At 34.5% G+C, this 13,738-nt stretch overlaps 1 protein-coding gene and 1 non-coding gene across 6 annotated transcripts in view; both read right to left on the reverse strand.

Annotated features, from left to right (window-relative positions):
* The window catches only part of PPP2R3A (protein phosphatase 2 regulatory subunit B''alpha), a 242,842-nt gene that overhangs the window by 11,063 nt on the left and 218,041 nt on the right, over positions 1–13,738 (reverse strand). The window lies entirely within an intron of this gene.
* On the reverse strand, positions 13,102–13,173 carry TRNAC-GCA. Its single transcript has one exon. It is a non-coding gene; the product is annotated as a tRNA-Cys (tRNA).

Below are 13,738 nucleotides of genomic sequence, written 5' to 3' on the forward strand. Positions count from 1 at the left end.
TATCTAGAAGCATACTCCTAAATGATGTCAGGCTATCTCTGGGTGGTCGATTTTAGGTGAAGATTTTTATCTTTATTTCTACTCTTCTGTAGTCAATACATATTACCTACGTAAGCAGATAAAGGAGAAAAATACTTTTCCTATTTATTAAAATAGTACATGTTCATTATATAAACATTATAAATTATAAAAGAATAAAAAGCCAAATTACTTGCAATTCTACAGCTCAGAGTTAATCACTGTTAATGTTTTGGAGTCTTACCATTTAGCTCATGTATATATAGATATACATTTGTAATACTGGGATTATATCACAATTTTGTAAACCTGATTTCTCTGTGTAAGGTTTTTGTGCAACATGTAGTTTAGATGTCTGTAATATAACATAGATATTAATACCATGACTTATTTAACTATTATTGTACATTTGTGTTGTTTGGAATTTTTTAATTTTACAATCTAGTTAGAATAGTTCTATCTAAACTTCTGATTATTTACAGTAGATACCCAGGATTGGGAGTTAAAGGGTATGAATTCAGGCTTTTGCAGCATACTGTCAGATTGATTTCCAGGGAGGTTGGGCCAATTTGCTTCCACCAGCAATATCTGTTAACTACAGTGTGCTGCCTCTGTGAGAGAGCAGTAACGACACTCTCATTGCATCTGCCTGTTTCTCCTGCTAAGGCAGGGGTCCTGCGTTCATCAATATCCAATAATGCTTAGTGTATAGAAGGGATGCAAACATTTATTGAATTAATATTGTCTTTTAGAAAATTCTTGCCAGTTAATCTCAACTTTTTTTGGTGCTTGCTTTTTACACAGATTTTCAGTTTAATTTACATATCACAGAATTCACTCAATCTTAAGTGGAACTCACTGCAGTATTCTTGCCTGGAGAATCCCATGGACAGAGAAGCCTGGCAGGCTACAGTCCATGGGGTCGCAAAAAGCTGGACACGACTGCAGTGACTGAGGACACGCAGTAAATTTTTCCAATTGTGCAATCATTACCACAATTTAAATTTAGAATGCTTTCATCTCTTCATCTGCCCCTCTTCTCCCTGTGCTTGTTTGTGTTCATTTTCTACTTTTTCCTGGAACCTAGGCAACCACTGATCTGTTTCATGGCTCTATAATTTCGCCTTTTCTAGAAATTTCATATAATGGAATTATGCAGTCTTTGGTGTCTGGCTTCTTTCATGTAAAATGGTATTTTTTTGGATTCATCTCTGTTGCTGCATGTATTAATAGTTCTTTTGTTTACTGAGATATAACTGACAGAATAAATTGCTTATATGTAAAGTGTATGATTAATAAGTTCTGACTTTTATATACACCTATAAAACCTCATATCGAGATCATGAAAATATCCATCCCTCCCATGAAAGTTTCCTCCTGCCCCTTTATAATTACTTTTGCCTTACCAAGGTAACCACTGATTTGTCATTACAGATTAGAATGCATTTTCTAGAATTCTCCATAAATGGAATCATACAAGATTGGAATATATTATTGTCTAGCTTTTTCCACTTCACTTGCAATTCATCCATGTTGTGTTAGTCAATAATTCATTCTTTCTATTGCTGAAGAGCATTCCATTATATGGATATACTGTATTTTGCTTATTAATTTACCAGTTTAGTGGATATCTGGATTATTTTCAGTTTGGGGCTACTATGAATAGTGCGACTATAAACATTCATGTAAAAGTCTTTGGGTGAACATTTTTCTTGGGTAGATTCCTAGGAGTGGAATTGCTGATTCATATGACAAATGCTGGTTTAACTTTTTAAGAAATTGCCAAACATTTCCAAAGAAGCTACATAATTTTACTTATATATCAATCCAATATATGAGGGTTCCAGCTTCTTCACATCATTGCCAACTGGTGGTTTCAGTTGTTCTAGTGGCTGTGTATGTATCTCATTGTGGTTTTAATTTACATTTTCCTAATGACTAGTGATATAGAGCATCTTTTCATGTATCTATTTGCTGTTGGGACCTCTAATTTAGTTATTGTTTAACCAAATTTTTGTCTATTTAAAAAATTAGGTTGCCTTTTTTATTAGTGAGTTGTAAGTTCTTTATATATTCTTGATGGAGTCCTTAACAGGATGTTTTGGAAATATTTCCCCCCCAGTGTGTCTTTTTCATTTTCTTAATGGTGTCTTTGAAGAGTAATACTTTTTAATTTTGAAAGAAGTCCAATGTATCAATATTTTATTGCTCTTGCATAACTCAGGGTCACAAAGATTTTCTCCTTTTATTCTAAAAACTTTAGGATTTCAACTCTTACATTTATTGAGATTATTATTATTATTTTGGCTGCACTACGCAGCTCGAAGGATCTCAGTACTTTGACCAAGGATTGAACCTAGGCCATGGCAGTGAAAGCATCAAATCCTAACCATTAGACAACCAGGGAACTTGAGATACTTATTTTTGTATATGGTGTGAGATGTGGAATGAGGTTTTCTTTTTCTTTTTTTTTTTTGCAGAAGGACGTCCAATTATTTCAGGTTCATTTCTGGAAAGACTACCCTTTCTCTGGTTGAAAATTAATTGGTTGTATGTATGAGCATCTATTTCTAGAGTGTTTCATTGGTTGTGTATACTTAACAATTCTGGGACTTCCCTCATGGCTTAGATGGTAAAAAAAACTGCCTGCAATGCAGGAGACCAAGGTTTGATCCCTGGGTTGGGAAGATCCCCTGGAGAAGGGAATGGCTATAGACTCCAGTATTCTTGCCTGGAGAATTCCATAGAGGAGCCTGGTGGGCTACAGTCCGTGGAGGTTACAAAGAATTGAACGTGACTGAGTGACTAACACACACATACTTATCAATTCTACAGTGCTTTGATGGTTGTTTGTTTTCTAATAAGTTTTGAAATCAGGTAGCCTAAGTCCTTCAACTTTGTTCTTTTAAAAAAGTGTTTGGCTATTCTAGGTATTTTGCATTTCCATATAAATTTTAGGATCAGTTTGCCAGTTTTAACGAAAGCCTGTAGGGATTTTGGTAGGGAGTGGGTTAAATCTTTAGATCAATTTGGGGAGAACTGACATTTTAAAAATACTGAGCTTTCTATTATTATAATATTATTTGGATCTTCCTTAATTTTTCTCAACACTACTTTGCAGTTTTCAGTGTGCAAGTGTGTTCTTTTGTTACATTTATTATACATATATAAAAGTGTGTTCTTTTGTTATATTTATTCCTAAGTATTTTTCTTTTTGATGCTGTTATGAATAATTATTTTTATTTGAATTTCTCTATTTGATTGTTCATTACTAGTACATGGAAATACAACTGACTTTCATATTCTGATTTTGTATTCTGAAGAAAAATCAAAGTGTTAGTTGCTCAGTCGTGTCCGACTCTTTGCGACCTCATGGACTGTAGCCCACCAGGCTCCTCTGTCCATGGAATTCTCCAGGCAAGAATACTGGGATTGGTTGCCATTCCCTTCTCAGGTTATCTTCCTGACCCAGGGATTGAACCCATGTCTCTCACATTTCAGGCAAATTCTTTACCATCTGAGCCACCAGGGAAGCTGAGACCTTGCTAACGAATTTATTAGTTCTGGTAGCTTTTATGCAGATTTCTTCATATTTTCTACTTAAAGTATATATAACCTAGGGATAGATTACTTCTTTCTTTCCAGTCTGAATACTTTTAATATTTTTTTTTCCTTGTCTTAATGCACAGGATAAGACCCTCAGTTTATTTACAGTGTTTATTAGAAATGGAGGAACAGAAGCGTATTTGCCTTGCTCTGGATCTTAATGGGAAGGCATTCAGTTTTTCACCATAAGTATAATGTAAATAATGTAATTATAGATGTTTTCTATCAGGTTAAGAAAGTTCCTTTCTATCCTTACTTGGGTAAGAGAGATTTTGAATGGATGTTGGATTTTGTCAAATGGCTTTTCTGTGTCTATGGGAATGATCATGTGCTTTTTGTCCTGTGTTGTATTAATATGGTTTATTATATCAGTAGACTTTCAGATGTTAAGATGGCCTTCCATTCCTGGGGTAAACCTACTTATAGTGTATAACCTTTTTTATATGTTGCTGGATTTGATATTTTTAATATTTTGTAAAAAGTTTTATATTGATTTCATAAGGGGCATTGGTATCTTTGTCTGGCTTTGGTATCAGGGTAATACCAGCTTTCTAAAATTAGTTTTGAAGTGTTCCTTCCTACTATTATTTTCTGAAAATATTAATGAAAGATTGGTATTATTTTTTTCCCTTAAATATATGACAGAAATTGCCACTGGAACTATTTGGACCTAGACTTTTCTTTTGGGGAGAACTTAATAACTTATTTAGTGTCTTGATATGGCCTATCCTGATTTTCCATTTCTTCTTGAGCTGTGTTCTTTTTTTTAATAGGTATAATTAAATTTGAGTTGATTTTGGTAATTTGAGTTTTTAGTTGATTTTGTCCCATGTCATTTAAGATGTGAAACTTACTGAGATAAAGCTGTTCATAATACTCCTAAGTATGTTCTATAGTATCTATAGTGATGTTTCCTCCTTTATCCTGACTTTAATTTATTCCTTTCTCTCTTTTTCTAAAGTTTTCTTTCTATTTTAAAATATTTTCAAAGAACCAACTTTTGATTTCATGAATTCTTTCATAGTATTTTCCTATTTTCTATTTCATGGATTTCTATTCTGATCTTTATTATATCCTTCTTCCTACTTATATTGGGTCTGACTGGTTCTTACTTGCTAGCTTAAGATGGAAGCTTATCTTACAGATGTTAGAACTTTCTGGGTCATAAATATTCCTCTAAGCACTGCTTTAATTGCACCCCACACATGGATTTTCATATCATCTTTTATTTTCATTTGTTTCAAGACAACATCAAATTTCCCTGCAGTGTCTCCTTTGACCCATGTGTCTTTAGAAATGTGTTATTTAATCTCTAAACATTTTGGGGTTCCTAGATTTCCTTCTGTTATTAATCTATAATTTTATCCTATTATGATCAGACTACATACTTTATTTGAATTTACTGAATCTTTTTTATTCACCTAATATATGGTCTTTCCTGAAGAAGTTCCATGTGCATTTGAGAAAAATGTATATTTTGCTATTGTTTTGTAGAGTATATATGCTGGTTAGATCAAATACAGTGACTGTGTTGTTCAAGTCTTCTGTGTCTTTAGTGATTGTCTGTACTAGCATCAACTACTGTAAGAGAAGAGTCGAAATCTTCAACTATTAATTGTTGAATTGTTTGACAATTTTTGTTTTATGTATTTTGAGGCTGTTAGGTAAAAATAACACTTAAAATAGTTATATCTGGCTACTACATTTTACCTGTTGGTGAAGTGGGAATATTCATTGTTATTTCCTGGTGAAATTTCTATCTTTTGATGTTTTAGAACTGGTTAATAGTCATGTTCTTAACTATTGATTTTGAAGATTCCAATAATGAAAGAATATTGATCATATGATTCAACCCTACGCCTTTTGATTGTGATACAGAATTTGTCACTTCTAAAATATACTCAGATCTATAAATAATTCCCTTCTAAATTTCTCCCATCATTTTTTTGCTTTTAAAGTCTTTATTTACCTGCAGGTATTAGCTTAATATGTACTTTTTTCAGTCTGCAGAGAGTCAACATTTTACTGACTAGACTTCTTGATACAGTATCATATACTATATCGGTTTGCATAAATCTTCAGTTTTGGCATGGATCCTATAAGGAGTTTAATTACTATAGCTTTGGATTATGCATCCCCTGTGCCCTACCATACCTTTGATTCTTTTCAGAACTCACTTCAGTTCTTTTGTATTTATTGTTCAATATGAGTTTCAGAATTAGTTGATCAAGTTCTATAACATATCTGGGGGGATTATATACAATTTTAACATGGAGAATGATCTTTGTAATTTTTAGTGAAATTTTATATTTTCATCATATATATTTTCATTTTTTTTGTTGCTATCACAAATAGGATTTTCTCCCTTTTATATTTTTAGCTAGTTATTTCTGGGGTATGGGATTAATACTCTTTACCGGTTAAGGAGGTGTTCTTTTTAAGTTTGGTTAGTTTCATTTTTTCCAAATTAGAAAATATATTTTATCACATGCCTTCAAAGAATCAGTCTATATTTTCTTTTCTTTCTCCTTTAGTCTGTTAATGACAGATTTTGTAAAGTTGAACCACTTGCAATCTTGGGATAAAATCAACTTACTTATGATGTATTCTTTTATATATGTTGGTAGATTTGACAAGTTAATCTGTATTTCAGTTTTAATATCTGTAAAATAGGAGTAAAGCATCTACAAGATACGAGTTTTGTGATTAAAACGAATTAAAATATTCAGAATAGTGCTTGGCACAGTATGCTTTCTGGTTGTGTGTGTATAAATTAATAGATTTATTTTTTGTTTGAAATACAGTTGTTTAACTTCTTTTCATGTACTTTATTTGGGTCTATTTTGTCATCCTTTTTCATGCCTATTGAGATGACAGCCTAATTTATTTCCTTCTACAGATTACAACTTTTCCCATGTTTATATCCCACATATTTTAATAAATATAATGCTTTTATTGCCTGGTTCTAAAAAAACCTGTAATTGGTTTTTTGATCTTCTCTGTAGCTTAACGGTTATTTTAAGATATATTTAATTTTTCAAAATGTTTTCTTTAACTTTCCAGATATGTGCGTTTTTGTTGTTGTTGCTAATTTCGTAAGTAACAAATGTGGCCTATATGTTAGTAGTTTTTAAAAATGTGATATCCTTCATGCCTTAATAAATAGGCACTGTATTGTGGTGGTTCCGTATTTGTTGGGTACCAAATCTATTTTTGAGTACCTCTATCATGGGGTTGCAAAGAGTCGGACACGACTGAGCGACCGAACTGAACTGAACTGATGAATGTTTACTAATTCTGTATTATGAATTTTTTGTCCTATTTGATTTGTTGGGTTTTATATGACTATAGGATTGTCAATTTTTCTTTTGTATTTCTATCAGATTTGCTTTTTGTATCGATCGCATAAAGTTGGTGATTATTTTCACGGCCAACTGCTGAAATACTGATGTTCCTTTTAAAGCTTTCAATTCTATTTGTCTCATAAATATTACTATACCTGATTTCCTCTTATTTACTGTTTATTTGACTGTTGCCTCTATGTTAGGTATGAATCTAAAGAATAGTGTACAGTTGGATTTTTAATCCCTTCTGAGTTTTGTGATTCATACTATATCTGGACTTATTTTGTCTATTTATTTTGTACTGTCTTTGTCTTTTTGTCTCCTTTTTACTGTAGTGAACACCTGCTATTCCTTTACTAGCACAGTGTTTCCCCTTTTTTGACGGTATGTTCAAATTTCCCAAATTTTCTTTGAGAAAACATGTGGTTTGGATGAACTTGAACTTCTGTCCAAGCTAATTTCTAGGTCTGATTCCTTCTAGAGCTGGTTCAAGGACTAGACCCAAAATAAGCCAGTTACAGCCAAACAAGTCCTGGGCTTTTGTAGAATCTGGTGGGAAAGGGACGTGCTCTTTTATTTGAATGTAAAGCTATCATTTTGCCACTACATACTAAAAACTTGCTGAAGAGTGAAAGAATGAAAGAAAAGCATTACCTAAGAGATTAAAGAGATATAATCTAAGTCTCTGAAGTCAGTAGCCCTAGACTTTTCAGTTCTTTAAGCCCACAATTTCCTTTTTGCTAAGGCTTTGCTTTTCCTTTATGCCAATGTGAGTTAAAGTCATTTCTTACCAAAAGAATACTGGTTAAACACACTTGTCTTTTAGTAGACTGAGTTTTCTATATACAGATTTTTTTTTTCTAGTTAATAGTCTACTGTCTTTTTCTGAAAATGATTGGAAAGTTTTCCATTTAATATTTACTTTTAGTGATTTTCCTTAAAAAATTTAACAGACATTTTAACTCTAGTTATCATTAGAAAAATATAAATTTATCAGTGTCTGTATTCTCCACTTTAATAAAGATTCACCCTGACCTTCTTTTACTATATGTTAATGGTATCTATAATAAATATTTACCCAATTCTAAGGATAAATTTTGCCAATTTTATTGTTTCTTATATCCCACTATTCCTCTAGGATATATTTACCTTGTTGCTGAGAAAACCCTTTAATATTTCTTTCAAAGATTGTCTGTGGGTGGTAAACATTTTTGCATCTCTTGATGTCTAAAAATGTCTTCATCTGTCCCTTACATTTAAATAGGAACAGAATTCAAGGTTCAAAGTTATTTGTTAAAAAATGCTGTTTCTTTTTGTGTTTATGTTGTGGGTATTTTTTTTCCTCTCTCTAGTAGCTTTTCAGTTCTATCTTTTTATGTTCTGAGATTTCACTCTAGTACAGGAATTGGGAAACTGCAATCTGTGGTCCAGCTCTGTTTCACCACCTGTTTTGGTATAACAGCCCATGAATTGTTTTACCTTTTTAAATTAAAAAAAAAAAATCGAAGAATATTTTATGATGTTAAAATGATCTGAACTTAAGTATCTCAGTGTCTGTTAAAATTTTATTGGAACACAGCCACAGTCATTTGCTTACATATTAGGGCTACTTTCACACCACAGTGGCAGAGCCAAGTAATTGTGACAGAGATTGCAAAGCCTAAAATATTTATTACCTGGCCAGAAAAAGTTAGCTGACTTCTGTTTCTGTTTATATTTTTATTTGTTTTAATAGCTAAAATTCTGGGAGTTATCTGGCTATTATTTCTACTGGTTTCTACAAGAATTTCTTACTTCCGTATTACAATCAATATTATAGATAAAAAATTTTCAGATGTGTCCATTCTGTTATCACATCACCCAATGATTGTGTTTTCTTTCATTTAAAATTTTATCTGTCTAAAAATAGACTTCTCTGGTGGTCTGGTAGTTGAGAGACTCTGCGCTTCCACTGCAGGGGGCATGAGTTTGATCCCTGGTTGGGGAACTAAGATCCTGCATGCCACACAGTGGAGCCAAAAAAAAACAAATGGTAAATATACCCATCTTGATGTCTTATTCTGATTGCTGTAGTGAGTCCAGGGTTAAAGTTCTTCATTTGCTGAGTATTTTGTTGGTTGATATTTGTCTGCTTTACCGTGTACTGTTGCCCCTGCATGGGTTGCTCAGGAGAGAGCAGTGTGGACCTGCTGGTACTTTAAATGAGAATAGGGGGAAGGGTGGGCCATGCATGTCTGAGGTTATTGATACTTCTCCTGGCAATCTTGATTCCAGCTTGTGCTTCATTCAGCCTGGGATTTTACATGATGTGCTCTGCATATAAGTTAAATAAACAGGGTGACTGTACAGCCTTGATGTACTTTTCAGATGTGTCCAGGAGAAATATCAATAACCTCAGATATGCAGATGACACCACCCTTATGGCAGAAAGCCAAGAGGAACTAAAGAGTCTCTTGATGAAAGTGAAAGAGGAGAGTGAAAAAGTTGGCTTAAAACTCAACATTCAAAAAATGAAGATCATGGCATCTGGTCCCATCACTTCATGGCAAATAGATGGGGAAACAGTGGAGACAGCGACAGACTTTTATTTTCTCGGGCTCCAAAATCTTTGCAGATGGTGACTGCAGCCATGAAATTAAAAGACGCTTGCTTCTTGGAAGAAAAGCTATGACCAACCTAGACAGCATAGTAAAAAGCAGAGACATTACTTTGCCAACAAAGGTGTGTACAGTCAAAGCTATGATTTTTCCAGTAGTCATGTATAGATGTGAGAGTTGGACCATAAAGAAAGCTGAGCACCAAAGAATTGATGCTTTTGAACTGTGGTGTTGGAGAAGACTCTTGAGAGTCCCTTGGACTGCAAGGAGATCAAACCAGTCAATCCTAAAGGAAATCAGTTGTGAATATTCATTGGAAGGACTGATGCTGAAGCTGAAACCCCAATACTCTGGCCACCTGATGAGAAGAACTGACTAACTGGAAAAGACCCTGATGCTGGGAAAGATTGAAGGCAGGAAGAGAAGGGGACGATAGAGGATGAGATGGTTGGATGGCATCACCAACTCAATGGACATGAGTTTGAGCAAACTCCGGGAGTTGGTGATGGACAGGGAAGCCTTACGTGTTGCAGTCCATGGGGTTGAAAAGAGTCAGACACGACTGAGTGGCTGAACTGAATGGGGCCATGCTGCTCCAAGATTCCCTTTTTACTGCTTTTGTCTTTCCCTTAAGAGTAGGATGGGATGTACAGGGTTCAACCTACCTGGATTGAACCTCCCTTTTGCTCTTGTTTTCAGTCATATTAAGGTATGGATCATCTTAAGTACTGCTCCCTTATCTGTGGCAATTTTCTTTCTCATTTTCTGGCAGAGAACCTAAGCTCTGGCTCCCTCTTCAATCTGATTCCATCTGCTGTCCTGTTAGTCCACTGAAAAGTTTCTCTTCTTACTTCAGATGATGCTCTGTATTTCTTGTTTTTATATGGCATGAGATACTGAAAACTACTGGATGCTTTGTTTACCAGCTTGAAATGAGAAGCTACTCTATATTATTGTAAGACTTTCAGGAAGTCTACTGAAGTTTTGTTTGTGGCCTAATATTTATTTTGTAAATAGTCTCTGGAGAATACACCACAAAAATATTTTCAGGGAATAATTTCCTGTGGATGCAAATAACAGGTTTCAAGTTCTCCTTTTTTTTTTTCTCCTTTTGGAGTTTCTGCTTCAAAAATTTGATGTTATCAGGACAGCTTTTTGGGGGTGGTTGGTTGTTTCTTTTGAAGCCTGTTTGGCTGCTATGGGCCTTAGCTGCGGCACGTGGGGTCTTCAGTTGCAAGATCGTTTCCATTTTCAGTTGTGGCACAGTGGTTCTTAGTTGCAGCATGCAGGATCTAGTTCCCAGACCAGGAATTGAACCCAGGCTGCTGGCACTGGGATTGTGGAGTGTTAACCACTGGACCACCAGGGAGGTCACTGTTTAGTCTTTTAAATTCAGCTTTTGTTACCATTCTATAATGGAATTGTTTTATTTTTATAAGTGTTTGTTTCACTTACATTCACTGATCAAAAAGTATTTATTTTAGTTCTGTCATCTTTATGCTACATGGTGTGTGTTTTTCTTTTTTGTGCACACATGTTTTCTGATTGAATTAAAATATTTAGAGTCTGGCTTTGGTTTTTCAAATGTTTACATTAATTAATAGTCTTAAACCTCAACTTGACTTACCCGCTTCAGAGGGGAGCCACTGAGGACCTGCTAATGAAACTTACACACGTTTCTTCCCCCTCTCTACATCCCACTTTGAGTTATATTATTCCCAGAATGCTATGTTCTGACGCTATGCTTTATGTTTAAATGGGCTGAACACTCACTGTTATTTCTTTTCCACCATGGCTGCTCCATTTCTGGGCTCCTTATTTTGGCTCATCTCTGTTTTATGATTATGCCCTTTTTAAACAAGAGCTCATAGGTGCTTTATTCCTTTCAGTTTTTAGAAAATTCCCATTTGCGTTCTCATGCTTGAATGTCATCTTGGATTAGTATAAAACTTTAGGGTATAGAATTTCTTTCTCTGAGAGTTATAAATATTTCTTCATGATCTTTTCTGGTATTCATTTTTACTGTGGCAGTCTCTGAGGCAAGGTTGATATTTTTTCCCCTCTTACCTGGTGACTTACATTTTTAAAAAGCTGAAAAAGTCCCCCAAATAATCTTTGAATTCTGTTAACTTCACCACACATTTGTGGGGCCAGTCATTATCATATGGTGTGACTTCTGGCCTTTCAGACTTCTTTTATTTCAAAAAAACTTTTTATTATCTTTGAATTTTTTTTCTACTTCATTTGTTCTATTGTCTAGTATGTATGTTAGATCCCTTTTGTTTTCCTTACATATACCTAATTTTCTTTGATACTTTTATTTTGTTCTTTTCTGTTTTACTAGATCTTTAAAGGCCTTTTTTCATATTCCTATTTCTTCCTTGATGGCCAATAATTATACACCCACAAAATGATTTTTTAATGGTTAAATGGGATTGAACTATGTATATGTATGATAATTTTATTAATCTTATTATTTAGATTGTCTCTGGTTTTCACTATTATAAACATCTGCACATGTTCTTGATAGTAGTGATATTGCTTCATAAGATCAGTAAACTTACCCCAGTTCCTAACTAATGAAGCTCACTGACAAAGAATTAAATCATGCCTGTGAATAGAGCTGCTCCTTTGGGTTTTGATGCTGTTGTCATCTCCTGGTCCTTTTAGGCTGAGGGATGATGCGGCTCCCCACCATTGCTAATCTGGATACCTGTGTCATTTCTTACTGGCTTCTCTAAAACCCTCCTATGTATTTGTAAGTTTGCTGTCTGTTCGCTGTGTGTGTGTGTTTGTGTGTGCTCAGTTGTGTCAGACTCTTTGCGATCCCATGGATTGTAGCCTGCCAAACTCCTCTGTTCATAAATTTCCAGGCAAGAATACTGGGGCGGGTTGCCATTTCCTACTCCAGGAGATCTTCCCGACCCAGGAATCAAACCCGCATCTCTTGTGTCTCCTGTACTGGCAGGCAGATTCTTCACCACTGTGCCACCTGGGAAGCCCTATCTGTTAGCTACACCCTAGAAATTTATCCCACATATGTATAAAATGACATATATAAAAGATTATTCACTGCAACCTTATATCTCTTAATATTTCACTATTTTCACTATAATGTCTGTGAACAGAGGAATATAAGATAATGGTGTAACTATACAGTGGAATATTATGCAGTTATAAAAAACTTAGCACATTCACTGAATATATTTATGGAATAATCTCCAATTTATTGATTTGTTTTTCCTCCAATCTTCAGTTCTTCTTTTATTAATTTTTTCATACACTCAGGGATCCCCAGATATTTATGTTGCCTCATTTATACCTCAACGATCATAAAATGCAAGTATTTGGTTCACCATGCTGTTCTCCCAAGCTTTGTTGTTATTGTTTTAAGATTTATTGAAGTGAAGTGAAGTAGCTCAGTCATGTCCGACTCTTTGCCACCCCGTGGACTGCAGCCTACCAGGCTCTTCCCTCCATGGGATTCTCCAGGTAAGAGTACTGGAGGGGGTTGCCATTTCCTTCTCCAGGGGATCTTCCCAACCCAGGAATCGAACCCGGGTCTCCTGCATTGCAGGCAGACACTTTAACCTCTGAGCCACCAGGGAAACTCCAGCAATTTATTGAAGTTTGATACAAAAAACTGGACACATTTAGTGAATATATCTTGATGATTTGGGAATATGCATGTATCTGTCATATCATCACTGCAGTCAAGGCACTAAATATATCCATTACTTCCAGACATTTCCCAGTGTTCTTTTTTTATCTTTTGTAGGAACACTTAACATAAGATCTATCTTCTTAATATATTTTAAACTGCATAATACCATATTTTAACTATAGATACTATGTTGTACAGAAGGTCTCCAGAACTTATCTTATGTAACAGAAACTTTATAAAAAGTGTGGAAAAAGCTGAGAACCAAATAGTGAGTATGCTGCCATATGTGTAAGAGAAAAAAAGAAAAAAATATACGTGTATTTGCTTTTATACACATATACATATGTATAAAGAGAGAGTGTGTGAGAATGGGAGGGAACAAGATGGAGCATCCTTGGAAAGGCACATAAAGTAATAATAGTGGTTGCTTCTGGGGAGAACTGAGTAACAGGAATCTTACTATTCTTTAATTTTAATATTAAATGAATATACTGCCTATTCAAAAAAGT

This window comes from Capra hircus, chromosome 1 (assembly GCF_001704415.2).
Source record: "Capra hircus breed San Clemente chromosome 1, ASM170441v1, whole genome shotgun sequence".
In the NCBI taxonomy this organism is placed as follows: domain Eukaryota; kingdom Metazoa; phylum Chordata; class Mammalia; order Artiodactyla; family Bovidae; genus Capra; species Capra hircus.